The sequence below is a fragment of the Dermochelys coriacea genome, chromosome 9 (assembly GCF_009764565.3).
Source record: "Dermochelys coriacea isolate rDerCor1 chromosome 9, rDerCor1.pri.v4, whole genome shotgun sequence".
Taxonomy (NCBI): Eukaryota; Metazoa; Chordata; order Testudines; family Dermochelyidae; genus Dermochelys; species Dermochelys coriacea.
In genome coordinates this window covers 97,218,860-97,246,416 of record NC_050076.1, presented here as the reverse complement: position 1 = coordinate 97,246,416, position 27,557 = coordinate 97,218,860, and the positions used below count along the sequence as shown (strand labels likewise).

The 27,557-nt window shown below is 40.8% G+C and overlaps 1 long non-coding RNA gene across 1 annotated transcript in view; it reads left to right on the top strand.

The window, feature by feature from the left end:
* LOC119861513 overlaps positions 1-27,557 on the top strand; it is a 211,417-nt gene that overhangs the window by 71,435 nt on the left and 112,425 nt on the right. The window lies entirely within an intron of this gene.

The window sequence follows — 27,557 nt, the reverse complement described above, 5'->3', positions numbered from 1 at the left end:
TCACCAATGTCGAATAGAGGGGAATGATCACGTCCCTCGATCTGCTGGCAATGCCCCTACTTATACATCCCAAAATGCCAGCTTCTCATCCACTGTAACCCCTAGGTCCTTTTCTGCAGAACTGCTGCCTAGCCACTCGGTCCCTAGTCTGTAGCGGTACATGGGTTTCTTCCATCCTAAGTGCAGGACTCTGGACTTGTCCTTGTTGAACCTCATCAGATTTCTTTTGGCCCAATCCTCTAATTTATCTAGGTCCCTCTGTATCCTATCCCTATCCTCCAGTGTATCTACCTCTCCTCCCATTTTAGTGTCATCTGCAAACTTGCTGAGGGTGCAGTCCATGCCATCCTCCAGATCAGATCATTTATGAACATATTGAACAAAATCGGCCTGAGGACCGACCCTTGGAACACTCCACTTGATACCGGCTGCCAACTAGACATGGAGCCATTGATCACTACCCGCTGATCCCGACAATCTAGCCAACTTTCTATCCACCTTATCGTACGTTCATCCGGCCCATACTTCTTTAACTTGCTGGCAGGAATACTATGGGAGACTGTGTCAAAAGCTTTGCTAAAATATACCAAGACAAGCATATCGTGATCTGCATGATTAAATACTTAATCTACACATAGAAAATCTAAGGCTTTGGTGAAATATTTCATTGAGATTTCAACCTTTAATTTTTTTAAACTATAATTAGGAGTTGCCTATACTATTAGTGCACTGCGGTGTAAATTCTAGTGTGCACCAGTGTGTCACATGCTAATTCTCCATGTGGACCTGAAGGCAAGCATTAAAAGCTCCCTCGTGTGCACTGACACAGTACTGTTCTTCACAGTAGTTCATGAGCGCTTATAGAGGACGAATACAAGATAAGTCCAGGTAACCCAATATCTGCTTGCTGAGCTACATTTTAGTGAGCCAAGTTATTCAACAACTGATTGCATGCCAAAGGTTAGATAAAGAACTCTTCTGCCACTTCCCTGAATACTCCAGTTCTTGTTTATCCAGGGTCTTTTTTCTTTCTGAAATCCAGTAGTGTTACACAGCCTGTTATATATAAATATGAGCAAGTGTCATTGAATCGAAGATATATTAGCACATATTTCCCTCAGGCAAAGCATGATGATAGAATCATCAAATTAAATGTATATTTAATTTCATATTTAGGAATTACATATAACTTATAGATATTCAGCCCTGATGATAGTGGGCACAAGTCTGTTGAACTCATTGTAAATAGCAGTCACATTTGACCCAGTAGTTCTGAATCTCATCAAACATCACGGCCAATCAAGAATAATTCTGAATGGAAGGCAATGGAATTAAACCACTGTAAAATTGGTACAAGCAAGAGATCAGCACCAGGCCCAGTATCTCTGGTATAAAATCCTTGTAAAAGCTCCCATTGACTTCAATAGATGCAGGTGTTCACCTCTGGAGCTTGTCTCCCTCCCTGTCCTTTGCAGGCTTGGAAGGGTTCCTTCTGCTTGGAAGGCTGGGGGTGAAGTTTTGGCCCCATTAAGGCAATGACAAAGCTCCCATTGACTTCAGTGGAGCCAGGATTCAGCTTTGGATGTATCCAGGAGCACCCAAGTCACAGAATTATTTTTTAAAAAAGTTCTGGCTCTCCCAATACCAAACTGGGGCCCTGCCCACTGTAAGCATCGACACCTACAAACAGTCACAATGAATAATAATAAACCCCCTCATTGCCAGCACACTATCTGTTCCAGTTTCAAGTTAGTGGGGTGCTAGCTGAAAAGTCACTTTAAATCTCTTTTGTTCTTTGTCAGTAGGGTACATAGGTGGATTTGGATTTCATTTTAAATGACGAACTTTTTTATTACAACTTTTGACTATGCCTGAAAAAGCAGTGTCAAGCATTCCATAGAACGCAATGCTACAAAAGGTATTACAGTCTGTCAAGGTTCCTTCCCCACTCTGAACTCTAGGGTACAGATGTAGGGACCTGCATGAAAACCTCCTAAGCTTACATTTACCAGCTTAGGTTAAAACTTCCCCAAGGTACAAACTATTTTACCTTTTGCCCTTGGACTTCCACTGCCACCACCAAATGTCTGGGTTTATTTTTTGAGAAAGCGTTGTTTGGAAACGTCTTTTCCCCCAAAATCCTCACCAAAACCTTGCACCCCCCTGCCTGGGGAAGGCTTGATAAAAATCCTCACCAATTTGCATAGGTGACCACAGACCCAAACCCTTGGATCTTAAGAACAATGAAAAAAGCATTCAATTTCTTACAGAAGAATTTTAATATAAGAAAAAGTAAAAAGAATCACCTCTGTAAAATCAGGATGGTAAATACCTTACAGGGTAATTAGATTCAAAACATAGAGAATCCCTCTAGGCAAAACCTTAAGTTACAAAAAGACACAAAGACAGGAATATCCATTCTATTCAGCACAGCTTATTTTCTCAGCCATTTTAAAGAAATCAGAATCTAACGCATATCTAGCTAGATTACTTACTAAGGCTTACTTATCTAAGACTCCATTCCTGATCTGTCCCTGGCTAAAGCATCACACAGACAGACAGACCCTTTGTTTCTCCCTCCCTCCAGCTTTGAAAGTATCTTGTCTCCTCATTGGTCATTGTGGCAGGTGCCAGCGAGGTTATCCTAGCTTCTTAACCCTGTACAGGTGAAAGGGTATTTTCTCTGGCCAGGAGGGATTTTAAAGGTGTTTACCCTTCCCTTTATTTTTATGACACAGTCAGACAGAGAAATCCCAGTAGGACTGAGCTCATATGGTGTGTCACGAGCCTCTTCATAAGTTAGCACACTAGCAGCCCAAAAGGGCTATTCTTTCCAAGTTCAGCTCCCTTTCCAGAGCTAGGCTTTACACATATATAAACTTTTACAGCCTCATGTTACCAAAAAACATTATCGCCCCCAAAGAGATCCGCAAGCTTGTGCTATAAATCAGGAGAACATAATAGTTTGACACACAAATATCAAAACTGCACAGTTCCAGTAAAATTGAGCCTGCTGATAATAGCAGTTACTTTACAACCAATTAATGAGAAAACTCAATTAAGAGAGATTAACACAGCTGAGCTCCTGATTTTCTAGGTGGTTAACTTAATTACAAAGTTCATAGTTTCTCAAACTTGCCCACAATTTTCCCCTTCACAGGATCAGAAACAAAATACAGAGGCCTCCCCTAATATCAAAAGTGGCAGCAAAGATCTTTTTTTTAAAATAGGGTGCATGTAAGAAGCATATTGTAATCCTGTAGTCAAATTAATCTATTAATGCATCTTTTGTTTTGGGTCATGTACAGTTTTAGATCAGCACACGAGGAATAGACTGTAAAACCAGAGAAAATCCCTAACTGAAATATGGGTCATGATTTTGGTCTGTATTTGGACCTAATCTCTCAAAACTCTGGGTATCATCATATAGGATGTCTGGTTATGGACCATTTTTCAGTACAATATTTAATGTTCAGCTCTAATTATACAGACCATATATTATGTGTTTTAAGGCCTGTTTCTCCTCTCATATACACTAGTGTAAATCCGCAGGAGGTCTGTTGAAATCAGTAGAATTATAATGCTGTAAAACTGGCATAAGTAAGGTAGAATTAAGTCCCCCAAGGGGTCATCTAGAAGGCTAGTTAGTGCATTGCAAGCAGGGGTGTAAAGCTCCAGCGTGCCATGCACTAACTAGCCACGTAGACTCTACCACCATTCACTAAAAGTTACCTCGTGCACTTCTCCACTCTGCTTTGAAATGGAAATTTTACTATGTGGTAGCAGGGTCCACACAGCCAATTAATGCATGGCACTCTCGTGCACTGTAGATTTACACCCCAGCTTACTGTGCACTAACTAGCCATCTAGGCAAACTCTTACGCACAGCTCTGAGTAGGGGCTGCTCCAAACCCACTAATGAACTCGGAGAGGGATTGTGCCTCAGAGTGGTACAATCCCTTCCAAGCTCCCTGGTACACCTGCCATGTTGTGTGTCAGACACAGTACATCAACCTTCCCGGCATCTTTGCAGCGATGGGCTAATTTAGTCAAAACTCAGCATAATGGTTAGGTGGAAAATTCCGACATTTCAAAATTTAGTTTTTGTTTTGGATTTCAGGTGAAATGATATTTTTAAAAAATGGTGTGGATCAGCCAACATGTTCTGTTTTGATACAATCAAAATATTTCATTCTAATTTCCACTTTTAAAAAGTTTGTAATATAAAAATCCCTTTAAAATAAAAAGTTCCACTAGGTCTGGTTTTGTTCAATTTTGACCTTACTGAAAAGCTTCCCACCCCAAACATTTTTATAATGAAATTTCATCAAAATTCCCATATTCTGGTGAAAAGTTTTCCTATGGAAAATCACTCTGTCAGGTTTTGAGCAGCTCCAGTGATGTATACCCATCAAGGTATAATATGTGAGAAGCAATCTCCCTACTTAGCGAGAGACTCCCTCTGGGGTCTGACCCTTCTCCGTCCCTCCAGTGTGACCTTGTAAAAACCAAAATTAATCTCCTAATAGTGAGAGTTCTGTGTGTTTGTTTAATATCAGTGATTTTTTTTTAGTGGTACTGAAAGGTGCAGTGGATGTGCACAATAATACATATGGTAATTCTGTGGTGTAACATGGTACAATTGGGAGTAGTTTAATTAAATCAAAAGGACTTAATTTCACTGCGTTACTTGGGCTAATATGTGGCAAATCCAGTTCAAAGCAAGCAACTGTTGATGATAATAAGTGTCAGAGTAAAGAAGGTATAAAAAGAATATATTTTACTCTCTCTACTAAACAGTTAGGTGCTGTCTCATTAGTTATTAGTGCAGGATCATAGAGACCTAGAATCACATCAATTAGAGATGAAAAAGACTGTTACGAGAGATGGTCCCACAGCTTTTTGGTGCAAATTTTCTTGGCTTTTTAAATTTTTTGTTGTTGAAGATAATGGTTTATGAAAAAAAAGAGCATGCTGGTAATTTAAAAAATGCATATGTTGACCCGAGAGAGAACCATTCCTGATTGGGCCATACTAGCAGTTTACATAAATATCAGCGATTTGTTTTAAAAACTGCACACTATTTACCTGCTAGACTGTAACAGCTCCTACAGAGCCATTAAGGCTATTGTATAAACAAATATTTAGAGACTTTAAGAAATACTTACTAGTGGAAGATGATCTTAGTGGTACCTGTGGTGTCCTTAAGGTCTACAAGATAAATCTGCACATAAGGACTTCTTATAGTATTCTAAATTGATGCAATATGTCTAATCTGACCTCAAATAGTTTTTTTTTTCCACCAAATGCATCCGATGAAGTGAGCTGTAGCTCACGAAAGCTTATGCTCTAATAAATTTGTTAGTCTCTAAGGTGCCACAAGTACTCCTTTTCTTTTTGCGAATACAGACTAACACGGTTGCTACTCTGAAACCTGTCAAATACTTTGAAGATTGAAAGGGCTGATTTTTTTCCTGACTTGCCTTTCTATCTATAAAAAACCTTAGCTATTTTAGGAAGCATTAGCCTTTTAAATGGGGAAGTTGTACAAAATCCAAGTCTAGTTTGTTTACCCTCTACCCCATAATTCAGAAGTTCAGATATGTGAGTATATTAACCGAGGGGGCTCAAAAAGAGAGCTCACCCTAGTTGTGGATTTGTTTATTTACTCCATCTAGTCTATACTTGCAATAGAGCTGGATAAATATTTCATTTGAAATTATTATTATTTTATTTGAATGAAAAATAGCTTCACTCAGAGAAGATGAGCAGAACAAAGGGTTGGGAAAGGGGTATGACATACAAGTGAAATGGCCAAGTTGATGGTTGTCTGTCTTGATTAAACATTGTTTTGATGTTTACAAAAATGTCCCTGTGTTTCTCTCTTGGGAGAGGAGACAGGGATTTCCTTGAAGAACCCAAGGATGGTGGATCTCATAGCCCCATTAACGTGCTCATGCAGTTACGTAAGAGCAGTGCATATGAGTCAATGCATTTGCTGCACAGCAACTGGCTGCTGTTCTCTTGTATGACACCATGGGAGAATTATTATCTAATTTACTCTTCACGTTGAGCATGTAGGGCAGCCAATAATGATAAATGTAAGGTCTGGAATCTCATTCAGTTCCTATATTTGCTCTCCTTGGTGATGAGAATGTTCGGATAGTATTCCTAGACATTTGTACATGCTAGTACAGGAGTTCTCAAACTTCATTGCACTGCGACCTACTTCTGACAACGGAAATTATTACGTGATCCCAGGAGGAGGGACCGAAGCCTGAGCCCAGCTACCCTGAGTGGCTGGGCCAAAGCCCGAGCCCTACTGTCCCGGGTGCAGGCGGGGGGGCGGGGGGAGGTGAAACCGAAGCTCAAGGGCTTCAGCCCCCAGGCAGGGGGCCTATAACCTAAGCCCTGCTACCCAGGGTTCAAACCCTTGGGCTTTGGCTTCAGCCCTGGACGGTGGGGCTCGGGCTTTGGCCCCTTGCCCGAGCAAGTTTGAGCCAGCACTGGCAACCCCATTAAAATGGGCTCGCGACCCACAATTTGAGAACCACTGAGCGAATGAATTTTGGGGGAGGGTTTAAAATATAATGTATGGTGAGTCAAAGCTCCTATCCTGAGAGGTTTCAGAGTAGCAGCCGTGTTAGTCTGTATTCGCAAAAAGAAAAGGAGTACTTGTGGCACCTTAGAGACTAACAAATTTATTAGAGTTTGTAAAGTCCAGCCACGAGCCACAAGTACTCCTTTTCTTTTTGCGAATACAGACTAACACGGCTGCTACTCTGAAACCTGTCATTATGCAAGGCACTGAATTTAGCCGTATAGAGTGGAAATCCGTCAACTTCATGAAAAAACTCGCACAGATACAGACAGACATCATCTTCCTCTCCAAATGCAAACAGATGGACATCCTTGTGGCTGGACTTTACAAACTCTAATAAATTTGTTAGTCTCTAAGGTGCCACAAGTACTCCTTTTCTTTTTATCCTGAGAGGGAGGAGGAAAAAACATGCAGATGAATTGGATACTAACCCCCCAATACAGTTCATGCTATGCTAATGAGGTCCAAAAGATGATTCGAAGCAGGGTAATGCAGTAAATATCACTAGGAAACCTACATAATTTATTAAAGGGAGTCTGTGCTTGATACAATATATTTCATTAAGAAACTTAATAAAAGGAAACGTAATACATAAATGCCACCAAGAAGCATGGAAGAGATGCCACATTTTATCAAGACTTTTACATATTAACGGAACCAGGAAATCTAATTTCCAACCAGTTAACTAGAGAAAAAACATTGCTCATTATCACTGAAACAATAGCTTACCATCCAACAGAGCAAAAAGAGCAGTAATAAACATTTCCAATTCTTTGAGTTTCCCAGTTGCCTCTAGTGGCAACGTAGCTTAATTTACTTGTGATCCAATGATTGGGATATGAAAGCCATTCTCGTTGCAAAGTAATCTTAGCAAACAGTGCTATGCACTCAGCACATAATGTATCAGTGTTTCCATGACACGGACATTAGGCTTATCTCGTGCTGTTCCTTGCTCAATTTTATTGACATCCATTTTTCAGTCCCATATTCCAATGACTGGATTGAACAGAGTGTCTTGTCTTGCTGCTGCTCCTGCTTTCCCATTCAGGGTACAAAGGAAGGAAGAATATGTCTGTTGTTCTTCCATGGTAATATTAGTAACCATCATTATTAGATGCTCCACCTGAGACTGAGGCTTCATTGTGCTAGGGGCTGTACAAACACACAGCAACAGACAGCCCCTGTGCTGAAGTGCTTGCAATCTAAGTAGGATGGCCAGACAAAAGGTGAGAAGGGAAAAGACTGGCAAAGTGACTTGCACCAGGTCAGACAGCAAGTTGCAGATGGAGCTGGGAATAGAGTTCATGTCTCTGGACTCCAGTGCCCAGTAGACCACACTGCTTCCTCAGAATGTAGCATTTGACCTTTTTTCCTTCTCCATTTTTAGCTAGCTAAAGACTGTGCTCTGGCACGTGGGACAGTAGCCAATGGGTGTAACTACCAGTCCTTGGCTGTCTCACCCATGTTTTAGGCTTGCCTCAGCACAAATTATTCAAGAGAATCAGAGATTTAACTGACTCTCTTCTGTTACACCCTTCCCTCTTCCATGTGGAGCAGAGATTGGTCCAAGAGAAAATCTGGGCCATACTACGGGCTTCTCTGCAGTTGGAGGGACAGGGAAATGCCACTTTGCCTCAAGTTCCCCCAACAACCCTCAGCTCATCATGACCAAAAAAATTAGCCCATTTTTCCAGAAATCCCCCCCACCTCCACGCCCCGCAGATGATTTTCCAGATTGTATGATCTGGATCTATGCATAGGTTGTGTGTGTGCGCGCGCGCGTGCATGCGTGCTGGGGTGAGGATGAACATACTTGTGGCAGAGTTTTAGAAGGGGGCTGGGAAGGAAATGTCGAACTCGGAAAAAGAGGCACAACTCTTATTGTAGCTGGAAATGTTCATGTTTAAAGAGAAATTGTAGTTAAATAATGTTGCTATGCAGCCATCTAGTAGAGGTGTAGGTGGATGAGAAACAGATGAATAGAGTTGATTAAGAAGGATTTTCTATATTGGCTATTACCTAGAGATTGAAGATTTTGCTATGAGATGAATGCATCCTACACACCAGAGCAGTTTTCTAAAACACAACTGCAATAAACGTGATGAAAGTTACTCTTTCATGTCTCTGACTTTCTGACAAATTGATAGCTATCTTGGGAAATCAAGCGCAGTTTATCCCTAACAGTGTTTTAAGATTTTTTACGAAGCAGACCTTTCTTTGACAAATCAATTTCATTCTTTGTCTCTTTAGTGTTTTGCTGGTTATGACGTTAGCTTTTTCTGCAGCCTGACTCATTATTTTTGTGTATGCGCCAACTGCAACATTTTTACACATTGTTCTGTAACTTATCCCCAGTTTCTGACGATCAGCTAGTCCGGTGGCGTTGAACACAAGTCCTAGCAGGTGCCATTATCCAATTTCCAGACCTATCAATATTCTTGCACTAGAAACATTTACCAACTGGATGTAACAACTCATACTGAGCTGCGTTAGCCAGAGTGTATTATCTTTCCAGAAAGGCTCGTACTGGACATTCTGTCAAGTACTTATAATAAGATAATTTATGTCCTCAGTATCCATTTGTTTTATTGTCCAAACTGAAAACACTTAATTATTTTAAAATTGGGATATGCAATATATTCCCCGTCTCTATTATTTGATATGCTCTTTAATGTACAATATCAACAGTGGAAACTCATTCAGACCCCATGGAATGTGATCATGTTATCTCCCAGTAACACAGAACACAGCATTTGTCACTGCTCCACTGTATTTCTGTTGAGAAAGAGATTACATCTTCATGATTTGTTCAGGATATTTTGACGGATAACTTTTCTATTTCATTATCCTACCACAAGCATGTGATTTAAGCTGTTCTACAAAATGATTTAGCTATCTCTAAATGTGAAGCTGTTGCTTTATCAATGAGCAGAGGGGGAAGTGACCTGTCTGCCCTGAAAATTAACCAGTGAAAACTTGGGTTGGGGCCAGATTCTCATCTCAGTTTACTTCTGTCTACATGGTGGTATTCTAAATGTATTGTGAGATCTGAATCTTGCTCCAGATGTGAAGATAATGGGAGTTTCAATTGTTGAGATGGTGGAAAGGAGATAGATCTCAAATTTTTAACAGATTTCCCAGTCCATTTGGAATATAGCCCAATTTTTCAAAGTCCTTAGTGAGAAGCCTGAAATCTTGACAGCTAGGGATTCAGTAAATTAAGCAGGCAGTCTGTTTTACTTGATGGCAGTTGTCTTTGCAGACTAGCCTTTGCAGACTCTTCCTTTGTAGAGATAGCAATAGCAGGCCCAGTTGACTCTCAGATTTCCATGCCCCTTGATGGGCCTGCAGTAGGAGTTGCAGGGCTGTACCTCAGAGCAGAGCTGGAATCATCTTTGCATAGCAGAACATGCACTGTTACACCAGGAAGACCCTGGGTTAAAAACTCAACAGAATTCATTCTCAGTACCTCAACAGAAGCTGTGTTAACTTATTAGTAAGTCTTGGATGAAAGGCAGATAATATAGATCTCACACCATTAAGAAATGGGTATTCAATCCCCATATCTCTACTCACCTAAACATCCCTTCCACAATTTAATAAGACACTGACAGGTGTTTGATCGTTTTCTCCCCCTTTTTAATTTCATGGTTTTTGTATTTTTCTAGACCATTTCAAAGATCAGGCTGAGCAGTCATTGCAAGAACAGGTCTGGAATTGCGCCAAGATGTGTGTGTAGGGGAGAGGGGAAGGAGTGTCAGGGAGGTAAAACAATATTGTTTTTTCAGTTGGTTCACTTTTTCAAAGTTTTGTCGAAAAAGCTTGAATACTGAACAATTAAATTACTGAACTTCCAGAACATTACATAATCTAACTGGGATAACAGGATCCCAATCATGTCTTGAAAAAAGATGTTTTAATCCTATGCTGTCTGTTTACCAAAATAGTCATGTGAAAACACTGATGGCCAGATCCCAGATATGCTAGAGCAGCGCTTAGTGCTTGGAGTTTCTGGAGGTAAAATGTTTGGGTTTAGGCTGATTTCGGCCACCTTTCCTCCCCAATTGACCCTGTGGATTGCTAGGCCCAAACACAAGTTAGAGCAGATTGTAGGCTGCTCTAACTTCCAGCAGTAGATAACTCCCAAGATGTTGCTTTGGCAGCCAGGATTGCTGGAATGCATTGCTCACCAGCCCCAGGCCCAGTTTCACCTCCCCTGAAATACACCTTCCCCCCCCAGCTCACCCTGGAATGCCCCCAATGTAGCGGGGAGAAGGTTGGCAGATGGTGGTTTATTTAAGATCCTTTTGTGCCTCAATCATTTAGGAAGGTCTTGCTCTGAGTAATACAATTTGTATATCTCTTTTCCCAATAGATAATATTAGTGTGTGAATCCTTGTGATGACCTGCACTACTTAGAAATATTCAGTATTTTTTTTTCTTTGAGCCTTTCTGCTTTTTCTCATTTATAGCCATTTCAGCCACTGGAGGAGAAGACGAACAGTCAGTCAATACATATTTCACACTGTGTATAAAGCACTGACAATGTAATCCTTATCCTATTTTTAATCTTCACCACAAACATGTAATACCTACTATCTTATTTTTGGTGTGGTAGTCTTATGGTTATAGTTGAATGGGTCTTTTTCCCAGGACTATGCCTTACGACTTTGTTATTCTTTGAATATACATGTATTTTTAGAGTAATAAGAAAAAAAAAAGAGCCTAAGTCAAGCAAAAAAAAAATCCATTTGCTTTTAGCAATCTGCAAGCCTATATAAGTGCCTCAAAATAACAGCTGAACTGACTGCTAAACTGGCCATCAATCAAGCTCTAAATAAATGAGCATAGGTCTAATTTTGATCTTACCTATACTGGTGTAAGTTTAAATCAACTCTATGGAGGCTACTGATGGGCAAGGAAGATCAGGCTCAGGGGAGATAAAGCAGTGTAAAACCGGTGTGAAATCAGAATGAAGGTTTACAACATACCTCAGAGTATTTATCTAAATCCTATCTTGTTATCTCTAATTCTGCATATGTAGATCTTGGAGCGCTTAGGTCTTATAAACAAAATGTGTACTCTGGAATCCTTCTTACTTAAAGTTGGTAAGTAGAAGGATGTGCTATCTGTATTTGAAATGATAACTGTAGAGTCTGATCGGATGATGTAATAAAGCATTTTCTAAAATGACTGACATCACAGATAAAAAAGGCAAATCTGTTCAAATAATCTTTTATTTTAAATAACTAATGTCAGTTTATTCCTGTTGGTTTATTCCAGTGGTGAAAAATTTATAAACCCCCAGACAGCCTGTGGAATATATGAATCAGTTATTATTCCATATACCCACAGCAAGAAGATAGTTTAATGGCTAATAATAATGAAAATTAATAACATAATACAATAAAAATCCATATAGAGTTGAATGTTTTAATAGAGCAAAACAAATTCTCCCTCTTAAAAAAGGGAAATATTTTCTCCCTTAAGTAGTCAGTTGCCAGCAAGAGCAACTTACAGAGACAGAGTCTGTTCTTATAATCATGAGTCTCCATCTGACCAAGTGCAGAGCCCAGCCTAGCAGACAATGCATAGTGTACACGAGACAATGCATGGTAATGGTGACAAAGTAGAGTTAACTGTGTGCTCCTGCCAATTCCAGCAGATCTTACTGGGTCTTATCCAAAGCCCTTTGATGCCAGTGCAAAAATTCCCATTGATGTCACTGGGGTTTGGTTCAGGTTCGTTGATTCCAGCAGCTTCCCCTATTCCTCCTCTGTAGGGAGATAACATCGTAGCTGTAACTCCAGTATTTTGTTCACATTAATTCCCTGGGTCTCGGTAATCCACAGCAGCAGCATCCCCTCGCTGGAAGGATGTTCCCCCGATGCCCCTCCACTCTAGCTTCACAGGGCCCAGCAGAGTTTTGGAGGCAGGGTTAGAGCTGTGTAGAGGCAGATTAGATAATATAGACAGCCCCCCAATCTGAAGCAAATACTCACCAGCAACCACACACCACACAACAGAACCACTAACCCAGGAACCTATCCTTGCAACAAAGCCCGTTGCCAACTCTGTCCACATATCTATTCAGGGGATACAATCATAGGGCCTAATCACATCAGCCACACTATCAGAGGCTCGTTCACCTGCGCATCTACCAATGTGATATATGCCATCATGTGCCAGCAATGCCCCTCTGCCATGTACATTGGCCAAACTGGACAGTCTCTACGTAAAAGAATGAATGGACACAAATCAGACGTCAAGAATTATAACATTCAAAAACCAGTTGGAGAACACTTCAATCTCTCTGGTCACTCGATCACAGACCTAAGAGTGGCTATACTTCAACAAAAAAGCTTCAAAAACAGACTCCAACGAGAGACTGCTGAATTGGAATTAATTTGCAAACTGGATACAATTAACTTAGGCTTGAATAGAGACTGGGAATGGATGAGTCATTACACAAAGTAAAACTATTTCCCCATGGTATTTTTCCCTCCCACCCCACCCCCCACTGTTCCTCTGATCTTCTTGTTAACTGCTGGAATTAGCCTACCTTGCTTGTCACCATGGAAGGTTTTCCTCCTTCCCCCCCCCCCCCCCCCCTGCTGCTGGTGATGGCTTATCTTAAGTGATCACTCTCCTTACAGTGTGTATGATAAACCCATTGTTTCATGTTCTCTGTGTGTGTGTATATAAATCTCTCCTCTGTTTTTTCCACCAAATGCATCCGATGAAGTGAGCTGTAGCTCACGAAAGCTTATGCTCTAATAAATTTGTTAGTCTCTAAGGTGCCACAAGTACTCCTTTTCTTTTTGCGAATACAGACTAACACGGCTGCTACTCTGAAACCTGTAGATAATCTGGGGAATTCCACAGCACCGCCTCATGCTTGCCTACCATATTTCCACAGTGAAATCTGGTAGGCAATTAATATAGCTCAGAGCTGTGTTAGCTCTCAGTGAGTCACCTCCACGATGCTACTTAGCAACTTTAGAGGGGTAGAACTAACTGCAGTCTAGGTCCTACTGACAAGCGATGGACTGAGCCTATGTGGAATGGCTCCTGCATTCACAGGCCTAGAGGATCCCTTCGCCGGGAATCCCCAGCCTCTGTTGGGTTGAGATCAGTGGGACTGCTCACAAATGTAAGGTGAGCAGGATTTAGCCTCATTCCTATTGTTCATTGTTAGTTTCCAGCACATGAGATGCCAGGCAGCTAGCCATATCTCCAGTAATTGCCTTCAGCTCTTTTCTCTCTTACTGTGGATTTGTCATTTTACCAGAGGTGGGATTTTTCTCCCTCTTTTATTCATTTTATACTTACTTTCCTAAATAACCCTCTCTGTCTTTCAGTGTTTCTCCCCTGTATGCTAATCAGTCTGTTAATGCCTTCGCCTTTTCCCCCAGAGCCAGCTTGCTTTTAGCAGCACCCTGTCATCTCTGGCCTGAGTCTTCCTCAGCATTTCTTAGATCTCTCACTTGGACTCTTTTTTTTTTTTTGTGTGTGCCCCCCTCAAAAAGCCTCTTTGCTTGCCTTTTTCTCCATAATCAATGAGGCATCAGTAAAGGGACAGAGATCAGGTATCTTGAGGAGGTAGAACATCAATAAGAGAGATGGAATGAATGTCTGTGAGGAGGAGAAAGGAGAGGGAGTCACAGTTGTTTAGCATTCGCCACAGGCATGAAATGTTGTAAGGTAAATAATGATCTAAGAGAAAAGAAAACATGATGCATAATATCAAGCAGAATTTAAATAAAAATAATTAACAGAGAAAATCTCTCTTGAATCATAGAATACTAGGTATCAATTTAAAAGTGTGTATCTGTTCTCCTTACGTCATGGGGGCTTACTTCATCCTGTTAGGCAGTGCCCTAAAGGTGAACTGGAGGAGGGGAAACGAGAAAGGCAGAAGGTCATTTCAAGGGGATCTTACTGAACTTGAGCAGAGGAAGAGGAGTTGTCTGGTCGAAGGCACACAAAGGCAAGCTGATGTCCTGGAGGTGCCAAATGAGGTTGGAGGGAAAGTGAAAAGGCCAAGAGAGGTAGGTTGAAGATGTGGAAGTGCCGGCTGAGTACAGCCAGATAAAAAACGTTAATTCTATTTTTGTAGGACAGGTTGGAAATTTCCTCCCCCCACTCCATCCCCGAGATTTTTTTTTTCCAATGGAAAAGGAAAATCAAAAAAAGTTGTTGTTTTGTTTAATCATTTTTTATTTTTTTTCAGTTTTTGGAAACCAAACCTCTAACTGAAAACTGGAAAAAAAAATCCTGGAAAATGTTTGATTTCTGTTTTTTCATCAGATAACCAGAAAATGTTGACCAAAATGAAAATTTTCTACACAAGTTTTTGTTTTGGTCAAAAAGCTCTTTTTTATTGGAAAAATGTTTTGGTGAGAACATTTTGACCAGCTCGGTTCTTGAGGTTGGAGGAAGGAAACCTCCTCAGGTAACAAGAAGGAAAGGCCTTGAACGACTCCATAATCCAAATGACTCTGGCATTTAGGTCCCAAAGCAGACAAAAAGGAGTAACTATATTTACGCTACTTGACATTTGTCACTCAGGTTCAAGCACATAAAGCTAGGTGTTAGCATCATCAAATTTGCTGTTGTCATATATTGCCATTAAATTATGAGTGTTAGTCATAATTTATTCAGGGCATCTCCTTGGGTTTGCATTAAAGCATTCAATTTGATGCCTCCCATAGCATTTCTCTGTATTGCTTCTCTTTTATACTAAATTATTGTTAACATGTTTGTGTAACAATTTGCTTCAGAGCTTAGCTAGCATGTTATGGAAGAGAAACTAATATAAGAAAGAAATTATTACAGTTTGTTCTAAACTGTCAAATATGCTGTCCAGTGATCAGTGGAAAAAAGGCAATTCTATAAGTCATTTCAGGCTACATTTTCATAAAACCTCTGAACACCCATCCACAGTATTGTTTAACACACCTGTATATCCACAGAACCGTTGCATTTGCCCAGGCAAATAGGCCCTTGTGGATGAAAATAAACGTTTGTTTAGAGCTCAACTGCTGTGAAATGGAGGGTCTGATTCTGCAAGGTTCTGAGCCCCCTTGGAACCTGAGAGAGAGAGAGAGTGCAGCTCTTTACAGAAGACACTCAGCAAGGTGCAGGATTGAGCCCCTCATTTGTAGGACCTTAGAGCATGTCTTCCTCTGTGAACTTTTTCTTTGTACCATACAGTATGCTTGGTGGTGATGATACTCAGAACATACTAAATTAATTCTTGGTGCCCTACATGTTTTGTGTATACTATAAGAGGTCCTTTGAAAATTTGGTCCAGAGTTAATTACACATTTTTAGTAGAGATGGTCCAGAACCAAACCTCCTAAAATGAAGAGCATCAGACTTTGTGCATACTTTGATTTGGCTCCATACCCAACTTCCTAACATAGGCCTATTTCTCATTTTTAACAAATGAGAAATGGGGGATCTCCCAGCTTGCTTATGAATCTTGTTAGCAAAATTTCAAAGAAACATCTGAGGAGAACCGTGCGTATGATATTACGCAACATACAATATTCTGTTTAAAGATTTAATAGCATTTTTAATAGCAAGAGATTTTTAATAGCAAGAGATGTCAAGAGTAACAAGAAGGGTTTCTTCAGGTATGTTGGCAACAAGAAGAAAGCCAAGGAAAGTGTGGGCCCCTTACTGAATGAGGGAGGCAAGCTAGTGACAGAGGATGTGGAAAAAGCTAATGTACTCAATGCTTTTTTTGCCTCTGTTTTCACTAACAAGGTCAGCTCCCAGACTGCTGTGCTGGGCAACACAAAATGGGGAAGAGATGGCCAGCCCTCTGTAGAGATAGAGGTGGTTAGGGACTATTTAGAAAAGCTGGACGTGCACAAGTCCATGGGGCCGGACGAATTGCATCCGAGAGTGCTGAAGGCGGCTGTGATTGCAGAGCCCTTGGCCATTATCTTTGAAAACTCGTGGCGAACGGGGGAAGTCCCGGATGACTGGAAAAAGGCTAATGTAGTGCCCATCTTTAAAAAAGGGAAGAAGGAGGATCCTGGGAACTACAGGCCGGTCAGCCTCACCTCAGTCCCTGGAAAAATCATGGAGCAGGTCCTCAAAGAATCAATCCTGAAGCACTTAGAGGAGAGGAAAGTGATCAGGAACAGTCAGCATGGATTCACCAAGGGAAGGTCATGCCTGACTAATCTAATCGCCTTTTATGATGAGATTACTGGTTCTGTGGATGAAGGGAAAGCAGTGGATGTATTGTTTCTTGACTTTAGCAAAGCTTTTGACACGGTCTCCCACAGCATTCTTGTCAGCAAGTTAAGGAAGTATGGGCTGGATGAATGCACTATAAGGTGGGTAGAAAGCTGGCTAGATTGTCGGGCTCAACGGGTAGTGATCAATGGCTCCATGTCTAGTTGGCAGCCGGTGTCAAGTGGAGTGCCCCAGGGGTCGGTCCTGGGGCCCGTTTTGTTCAATATCTTCATAAATGATCTGGAGGATGGTGTGGATTGCACTCTCAGCAAATTTGCGGATGATACTAAACTGGGAGGAGTGGTAGATACGCTGGAGGGGAGGGATAGGATACAGAAGGACCTAGACAAATTGGAGGATTGGGCCAAAAGAAATCTAATGAGGTTCAATAAGGATAAATGCAGGGTCCTGCACTTAGGATGGAAGAATCCAATGCACCGCTACAGACTAGGGACCGAATGGCTCGGCAGCAGTTCTGCGGAAAAGGACCTAGGGGTGACAGTGGACGAGAAGCTGGATATGAGTCAGCAGTGTGCCCTTGTTGCCAAGAAGGCCAATGGCATTTTGGGTTGTATAAGTAGGGGCATAGCGAGCAGATCGAGGGACGTGATCGTTCCCCTCTATTCGACACTGGTGAGGCCTCATCTGGAGTACTGTGTCCAGTTTTGGGCCCCACACTACAGGAAGGATGTGGATAAATTGGAAAGAGTACAACGAAGGGCAACGAAAATGATTAGGGGTCTAGAGCACATGACTTATGAGGAGAGGCTGAGGGAGCTGGGATTGTTTAGTCTGCAGAAGAGAAGAATGAGGGGGGATTTGATAGCTGCTTTCAACTACCTGAAAGGGGGTTTCAAAGAGGATGGCTCTAGACTGTTCTCAATGGTAGCAGATGACAGAACGAGGAGTAATGGTCTCAAGTTGCAATGGGGGAGGTTTAGATTGGATATTAGGAAAAACTTTTTCACTAAGAGGGTGGTGAAACACTGGAATGCGTTACCTAGGGAGGTGGTAGAATCTCCTTCCTTAGAGGTTTTTAAGGTCAGGCTTGACAAAGCCCTAGCTGGGATGATTTAACTGGGACTTGGTCCTGCTTTGAGCAGGGGGTTGGACTAGATGACCTTCTGGGGTCCCTTCCAACCCTGATATTCTATGATTCTATGATTCTATGATTTTGTAACTGCAGTGAAGTATCTTCTTTTCCAGTTTCAGCAACACTTAAACAAGGTACATTACCCATATAATTAAGTGTGATTAAATAATAATTGCAGTCTTTTTGCATAGTAATTCCATGGTTGTTTATGCTTTGCAGTACACGGTGTTTATATTGCATGTACCATAGAAAAGTTGGAAATGCTAAAGAAGTTCCTAAGAAATAATTGCCATAAATTTACAAAGCAATTACTCGGTAATATATGCCCTGGGTTAAGTAAGGTACTACATGAATTTCGATCAAGATACAATTACATTGCACTTTACTCAAAAAGAATCATGCTGAGTGAAAAACATATGTATTCAAACATCGCAGTATATTATTAAACTGTGCTATCATGTTCTTTTATTTACAAAAATACCCTTTTGTCAACACGATAAAAGGCTCCTTTTCACATAATTCTGAAAACATGCAAAGATGTATAGAGGCTCTGTTACTTTGATACCTCTGCTTTTGAACAAATACTGGAGATAATTCTGAAAGGAAAGGGGCGGAGGTTTTGTGCTGCACTTCGGAATCATTTATATAGTTTTACCTGCCAAGGAAAAAAGTCATAATTTATTAATTTGGGGCTAAATTTTGGATGACCATGAAAAACCCATTCAAATGGGTCTAGTACATATCATTTTAATGGGCTTAGGGGGGCAAATGAATCCTTCCTGCTACTTAAGCTATAATGGCTTTTTAGTAGCTCCCTGCCACTCTGAGGTTTTGGAGAGAGTAGCTGTGTAGTCGGAAGAATATGGGCTAACCTTACCCCTGTCTCTCCCACCCGACCTCTAATCTCCTTTTATGATGCCATGGACTGATTCAGTGAAGAATATATTCATGTGCCTAACATGAAGAATTGACTTCAATGGGACTGCTCAAAGTTGGGCATGGGATTAAGTACTTTGCTGAACTGACCAATTGAAGGGGAAGCCATGAAGCTCCGCTTTGTGGCAAATAGGTATTTTAGAGTCTGCCTCTCTGGCTTCTCTGTGGTTTGTACTGCGTGCAATGCAACCATGGATGCATCTGTGATGGGCTGCCGTTGCGTCTTCTGTTTCTATCCTGGCTGTTCTTGCACCCTAACATTCCAGGATGCCCGCCGCTCTTTCTCTGTTGCTTCCTTGCATGGGTCAAATCTATTCTGAGCAAAAAACAATGCCATCTTATCACTGATGTCCGATCAAGTGGACAAATCAAAAAGCGCATGTTCACTATGTCTTAAGTGGTTCAAATCCTGTTAGGTATCGAATGCCTCTCAAGGTGCAGCACATGCTGTGCTGACCCAGTGAAATAAAAAATTACTTCCAGGTGCCAGCATCAACAAATTCATTCTTACTGCATTCATTATGGTACTGGAAAACTAGTCTCTTCCCCAAAACTTGCTTATTCCATGCTAGTAAGTGAAAGAATTTTTCAAAGCTGGCCTCAGGCTCTGATCTGGCAACGTTTTGCGTGTCTTCTGGAAGATACTAACCAGACCTGAGCAATTACTGGAGATTCCACAAATAGTCATTTTTGCAATTTGAAATGTCAATGAAAAAAATCTGTCAAAACCTCAGTGAAAAATGGTGACAATTTTTTTTGGTCTTTTTTGCATTTTTAAAAAACAATTCTGGCTAGTGCCTCTGGTGTGTGTAAAAACAACAAGGAGTCCGGTGGCACCTTAAAGACTAACAGATTTATTTGAGCATAAGCTTTCATGGGTAAAAACCTCACTTCTTCAGATGCATCTGGTGTGTGTGTTTGCCACAAATATTCAAGCAAACAAACTTGCCAGCAGAAATGTTCACAGAAGCAATATTGAAAATATTTTTATTTGCAGTGTTTTCTTGAAGGATCCCCATTACCATAGTATCTGCATGTCTCTAGGTTTTAGCCGTCAGTGGGTTTATATTTTTTTTGTCTAAACACTAGCAATCTACCACAATTTTATTTTAATTTTTAATTGATTTTTTCCCCTTCTGTTTTTTTTGGGGGGGACTACTGTGGCAAATGTAGTCAAGTGTATCTCTGCCAGAACAGAATGCATGTTAAATATGGGATGCCCTTGTTGGGTAGCACTTCCATCTTTCTGTTTATCATAGCATTTTGTATTTCTGCATAGACTAGTTTGAATCTAAAGTTTAACCTACATTCCCTTAACATCGGTTGCTAACGAGTAAAACCATATGAATTTGCTGATCCAGTTTCAAAGGGAGAAGCATCCAAAGAAAGGGGCTCTCTAATATACTCCAAACACTGGCTGAGGAAGAAAGTAGAAAATATAGCCCAGGTTTACAGTGAAAGAAAAAATAAAGCAATAGTCCAAGGGTGCTCAAAGGAAGATGTAAAAAAGTGAGCGGGCACGAGACTGCATGAGCCAAAGAAGATGATTGAAAATAGAAGTGAAAAGGGTGAGAACGTGGGCTGAGAATTCACAACATTACCTTTTGAAACAATGAAAAAAGAAAACTTATTACAAATTAGTCTTTAGGAAAGAACAAAAACTTTGTGTCAGAGGAAATAACTCAGCCCGGAGCAGCAGAAAACTACTCTGATTTTAAATCAATATGGATATATACTGGCATATCTCAAGTGGACACTAAAGTGAATGAGTGTGTGCTGGGGCAAACATTTAAAAAGAAAAGCAGGATCACAGAAATCCTCAGAGAGTGACTCATTCTTCCATCCTTACACTGAATTCCTCCATTGCAATCTATTGCAGTGGTGGTAGAATCTGGCCCAGAAGTTAACCATTCATTAAAAAAAAATTGTGGAGACCAGAGCCTCCCCCAGTTAAGCTCTTCACTGGCACCATCATAAAAGGCAGGGAAGAAATCACCAAACGTCTGTTTTTGTTTGATTTTAATTCTTTATTTTTTTATCAAAAAGTTTTCTTAAGTAGAAAACAGTTTCCTTGAATCAAGAGAAGGATTTCTCTTTTTGAGGACACAGTTCCCCCATCTGTTAGTCATCTTTATGGAGAGTGTCTGTACCTGGTATGACATCAACAGCCCACGTCTTGCATAAGAGATTTCCATGGTGCGAACGCAAAGAGATAGTATCCCTTTTCTTCCTTTTCAGTTTAAAAGTGAAAGGAAAAATCTTTGGAGGTTGGCACTGGTGCTTTGGAGGGATGGTGTCCTTAGTGTCCAAAGGATAGAGCATACCTGTGATGGGGTTCTGGAGGCTCAGTGGCTTCCTACAAGGTTAGCTACTGATGGCATTCCCTTTAATTAAAACCTGCATTAAGTTTGAAAATAAAGTATGTCCAGAAATGTGTTGCTGACTCTCTCTGGTGACGTCCCTGTAGCAATGAAGGCACACAAAATGTTCCATGCTAGTAACCCAGAGGTCTAGTTTTTAGCATTAAGAACCATGATAGTGTAGATTACTCAGCTGAAGATGGCTCAGGATGCTTATTGGCAAAGGGCCCATTCCATAAACAGAATTCAGAAATCCCATTCATGTCGTGATTTTTATCTCCTGTTCATCTTGTATATCAGATAACAAGGAAAGGAAGACTTTCTTTGGCTTTGTTTGCACCAGGGATGTGGTAGGAAGGAAATAAAGGTAAATAAACGCAGAGACTAATGTAAAGTTTTCTTGACACAATAATTAGACTGTACAATATGCACATAAATAGCAAGAACTGACTGAAATAGGATAATATAATCACACTTGAATTTCATACTCTACACTTAAAGCTTCCAGAAACCTGGCTAATATGAAGCTGTACTGACGCTAGTTCGGGAGTAATTTGCATTATTGGTATTATTTATTTTATTGAATGACTTGACAGTAATACCTAGATATCCTAATCAGGCATCACAGCTCCATTGTATTACTGTACAAACACATATAATGGAAAGATTGTTCCTATGCCAAAAAACTTAAGATTTAAGTTTACAGAAGATGGGAAGAAAGAAAATGCTAAATTATAATTTTCTGTCAAGAATGAATGCAGGTTAAAGGACAGCATGGGAAGTCTTATGAAATTATGTAATTTTCATACTTTGGAATAAAGATCTGATTGTTTTAAATGAAATAGGAGAAGAGGAGACAATGACAAGACAGCATAAACAATTCTGCACTAGAAATTATTACATGGACTGGCTTTTGACAGCAGCCATCTATTGTAGTTTTAAACACTGAAATTATACTGAGCTACAGATCTGACATACCCTTAAGATTATGTCGTGGCATGAAACCCTCTTATACAGATGGCTTTAACAGCATTTTCAAAATGCTTTTGGCCATGTATTGTTTCCCCATCTGCTTTGAATGGTCACAGGCTTCAGGGGAACACAATTCTTCCTGGGGACTTGCACTGTTTACTTTTCTAGATGTGTCCTTTTTAGAAACATTAGAAAGTATTCCTATTTCACAGTAAACTTGAGCATTCACATTTGACCAGCAATGTTGCTGAAGCAGTACAAGATGATCTATACACTTTACAAGATGCTCTATGCCTAGTTCAAACTGGATTCCTAATTAGAAGGAAGTTACACTACAAGGTGTACAGGTTTGATGGACCAGGTGGGTGAGAATATCTTTTAATAGATCAACTTCTGTTGCTGAGAAAGAGAAGCTTTTGAGCTACACAGAGTTCTTCTCAAAATCTTGTCTCTCTCACCAGCAGAGGTTCATCCAATAAAAGATATTCTCTCACCCACCTTGTCTCTCTAATATCCTGGGACCAACACGTCTACCACAACACTGCAAAGAATTTTGTTGGAGTCAGTTAGCTCAGGATAATGACACCTTCTTCATCTCCATTTCCAGTGACGTCAAACGGTCTTTGTGAAGATTTGCTAGATCCTTAAATTGGACACTACTGCAGTCTTAATTTTTTGTAAATCCAAGGACATCTGTTTAAACCCTCCCCAGCCTCCCCCAACAAGTAGAGGAACTTCTATCTGGAGGAGGCACTAGGCAGTCACCACAAAAGCTGTAGAGTTGGTCAAAAAATAGTAGGCTTTTTTTGTGAGAAAAATTTTAAAGATTAATGGGGAACAATCCCTTTTTTCAGGGGTTCAGTGAAAAACAACCATTTTCAGCAAAAAATATTTTTTCCAGTTTTTGTTGCCACTCCCCGCCCCCAAGATAAACATTTTAATGAAAAATTTGGTCAAAAGAAGCCAATTTTTTTTCATTTAAAAGAAAAGAAAACATGTCAACTAGTTTTGTTTTAAAGACCGAGATCTTGATTCTCCATTCCATTACACTGGCTTTATACCAATGTAACTCCATTAACCGCCTTTCTGTAAAATCAGTGTAATAGACTGGATCCTCAGGTATTTTTTTCAAACTTCATAGAGGCTTTGGCTTGGGTTCAGTTTAAGAGATGGCTAAAAGTTGGCCCGCTTCTTATATTCTGTACAACCATTCACCCCTCTCTTGTTTTTGTTGCCAGTGGAGCCTTTAGCACATAGAATAGGGTGTAAATCACGTGCAATGTAGAATTACATAAGACAATCATATAGACTGGACAGAAGAAAAACACATGGAGCCAGATCCTCAGTTGTTGTAAATTAACATAGCTCCATGCTGACTTGCCCCTAATGAGTATCCAGCCCAGGAACTATATCTCCGTGCAAATGATGTTCCAAAGAGTATATCTGAGCATGTCAGTTCTGTCCTTGCCCTTGTCTGGACAGTTGACAATTCTAGCTGAGTATGGGGTTTGGCTCTGATGTTCATTTAGACAAATCTGAAGTGCTCAGTGTTGCTGGCCAGAGGCGTTATCCTAATCCACGTGGGTTTGTTTGAATGATCCCCTAAATGTTTATAAAATTTGGGTGTTGATGTTATCACTGCCAAATGAGTTATTTACTGCCAATTTATGTATTACCCCAGCTGCCTGCAGTTTGTAAAGGTCTTTCATTGTCTTTGGACCAAATTCAGCTCTGACATAAATGGGCACAATTCTCATTGACTTAATTAGGAGTTTGTGCCTGTGTGCACTGACTCTGAATGAGAACAATGCATGACAGTGTTTTCCAGGGGGCAAGTCATGAGACTGGCTCCTGCTACCCACTATACATGTAATCTTGGGCAAATTATTTCCCCTCTCTTTGGTCCAGTTTCACTAGCTGTAAAGTGAGGACAATGGTAGAGGCCTTCCTTTGTAAAGTGTCTTGAGATTTCCACAGGAAGAGCACCTGAGAAGTGCTAATTATAATTATTAATGAGATTCCATAATTGTGGATCCCTTTTGCTGGATCAGGACTTTAGACTGGTTAGTATAGTTCTCTTCTTTAATACTTAGAACAACACTTTGCTATTAAATAGCACTTTCATATAGGGATTGCCAAGTACTTTCCATACAATTAACACTCACCCGGCCCTTGGCAGTAGGTATGCGTTATGCTCATTTTACAGGTGGAGACACTGATGGATGGCTCGGTGGCACTGCTATGAGTAGAAATCAGGGGTGTAATCCTGGATTCATTGAAGTCAATAGCAAAACTCCTACTGAATTCAATGGAGCCATGATTTCAACTTAAAAATCCACTTTTCCCTTCTTTAGCCACGTGATGGCATTCCCTTTAATTCCCATTATGGACATTACCATGATTAAAGTGTGGGACACTTTGTGGAAAGCGCATGTATTCCTATCAGGCAATTGTTAACTTTTATGGATAGATTTAACCCATACCTGGACATATTGGTATGATATTTCCTTTTTCTATGATTCTCTTTTTTATTTTAAAATGCTTTTAATATTGCTTTCTCTTTTTTCTCACGGCTCTCTTCTCCCTCTTCCCACCATTTAGACACCTCTGCAATTCTTCCGATATATGTAGATAAATAAGTATATGTATGTTTATATATCATGACTATTGGTTATTGTTCTAATATAATGCCCAGAGGGTCAGGTATAATATACATTTGTATCTAGAGTGTCGTACTGAACGTCAAGTTAATTTACCCTACTAGCTGTAAGTGGTGTAATTCTTTGTCAGGCCCCTGTCTGTTTCGATAAAAAAAAGATAATGCAAAGAAAGAGTCCCTCCTGGGCTGAGATGTGTTTCTACCCAAACATCAATTTTTACAGTGAAATTAGTGGAATGTTAATGGTCTCTTCAGCTTGATGGGAAGTCAGTTGGATAATTTGTGTGTCTTTGGTGAGGACATTTTTGTACCTCATAAGCCATCACATGTTCTAGACCAATACAATTAGAATGCCTTCTCCTCTCAGCAGATGTCAAACTCTAATACTTTTTGCAAGGAGTTATTTTAGGGTCTGCTTGCACAGAATGAAACAAGATGGCATCCCCAGTTCCCAATAGATAGTGGATAAAATGACTAATATTGGAAAAGCTGTTTGAAGAATTTTGTTTGTGTTTCCACTGGGTTGCAGATGTTCTGTGAAACAACCTATGATTTCACTTTAAGCAACAGAACTCAGAGTTTTCATCAAAGTTTTAAAGTTTTGATTTTTTTTAAACCATTCCTCAAAAAATGTCTCTTGTTTCAATGGAAGTAATTCCAAATGTAAAGACATATAATTACACCTTAGGCACAGGTTTCAGAGTAGCAGCCGTGTTAGTCTGTATTCGCAAAAAGAAAAGGAGTACTTGTGGCACCTTAGAGACTAACAAATTTATTAGAGCATAAGCTTTCGTGAGCTACAGCTCACTTCATCGGATGCATTTGGTGGAAAAAGCAGAGGAGAGATTTATATACACACACACAGAGAACATGAAACAATGGGTTTATCATACACACTGTAAGGAGAGTGATCACTTAAGATGAGCCATCACCAGCAGCAGGGGGGGGAAGGAGGAAAACCTTTCATGGTGACAAGCAGGTAGGCTAATTCCAGCAGTTAACAAGAATATCAGAGGAACAGTGGGGGGTGGGGTGGGAGGGAGAAATACCATGGGGAAATAGTTTTACTTTGTGTAATGACTCATCCATTCCCAGTCTCTATTCAAGCCTAAGTTAATTGTATCCAGTTTGCAAATTAATTCCAATTCAGCAGTCTCTCGTTGGAGTCTGTTTTTGAAGCTTTTTTGTTGAAGTATAGCCACTCTTAGGTCTGTGATCGAGTGACCAGAGAGATTGAAGTGTTCTCCAACTGGTTTTTGAATGTTATAATTCTTGACGTCTGATTTGTGTCCATTCATTCTTTTACGTAGAGACTGTCCAGTTTGGCCAATGTACATGGCAGAGGGGCATTGCTGGCACATGATGGCATATATCACATTGGTAGATGCACAGGTGAACGAGCCTCTGATGGTGTGGCTGATGTGATTAGGCCCTATGATGGTATCCCCTGAATAGATATGTGGACAGAGTTGGCAACGGGCTTTGTTGCAAGGATAGGTTCCTGGGTTAGTGGTTCTGTTGTGTGGTGTGTGGTTGCTGGTGAGTATTTGCTTCAGATTGGGGGGCTGTCTGTAAGCAAGGACTGGTCTGTCTCCCAAGATCTGAGAGAGCGATGGCTCGTCCTTCAGGATAGGTTGTAGATCCTTGATGATGCGTTGGAGGGGTTTTAGTTGGGGGCTGAAGGTGATGGCTAGTGGCGTTCTGTTGTTTTCTTTGTTGGGCCTGTCCTGTAGTAGGTGACTTCTGGGTACTCTTCTGGCTCTGTCAATCTGTTTCTTCACTTCAGCAGGTGGGTACTGTAGTTGTAGGAATGCATGATAGAGATCTTGTAGGTGTTTGTCTCTGTCTGAGGGGTTGGAGCAAATGCGGTTATATCGTAGCGCTTGGCTGTAGACAATGGATCGAGTGGTATGATCTGGATGAAAGCTAGAGGCATGTAGGTAGGAATAGCGGTCAGTAGGTTTCCGATATAGGGTGGTGTTTATGTGACCATCGCTTATTAGCACCGTAGTGTCCAGGAAGTGGATCTCTTGTGTGGACTGGTCCAGGCTGAGGTTGATGGTGGGATGGAAATTGTTGAAATCATGGTGGAATTCCTCAAGAGCTTCTTTTCCATGGGTCCAGATGATGAAGATGTCATCAATGTAGCGCAAGTAGAGTAGGGGCATTAGGGAACGAGAGCTGAGGAAGCGTTGTTCTAAGTCAGCCATAAAAATGTTGGCATACTGTGGGGCCATGCGGGTACCCATCGCAGTGCCGCTGATTTGAAGGTATACATTGTCACCAAATGTGAAATAGTTATGGGTCAGGACAAAGTCACCTGGTGGCAGAACTTTGTGACTGCCATCAAGGATCTACAACCTATCCTGAAGGACGAGCCATCGCGCTCTCAGATCTTGGGAGACAGACCAGTCCTTGCTTACAGACAGCCCCCCAATCTGAAGCAAATACTCACCAGCAACCACACACCACACAACAAAAACACTAACCCAGGAACCTATCCTTGCAACAAAGCCCGTTGCCAACTCTGTCCACATATCTATTCAGGGGATACCATCATAGGGCCTAATCACATCAGCCACACCATCAGAGGCTCGTTCACCTGTGCATCTACCAATGTGATATATGCCATCATGTGCCAGCAATGCCCCTCTGCCATGTACATTGGCCAAACTGGACAGT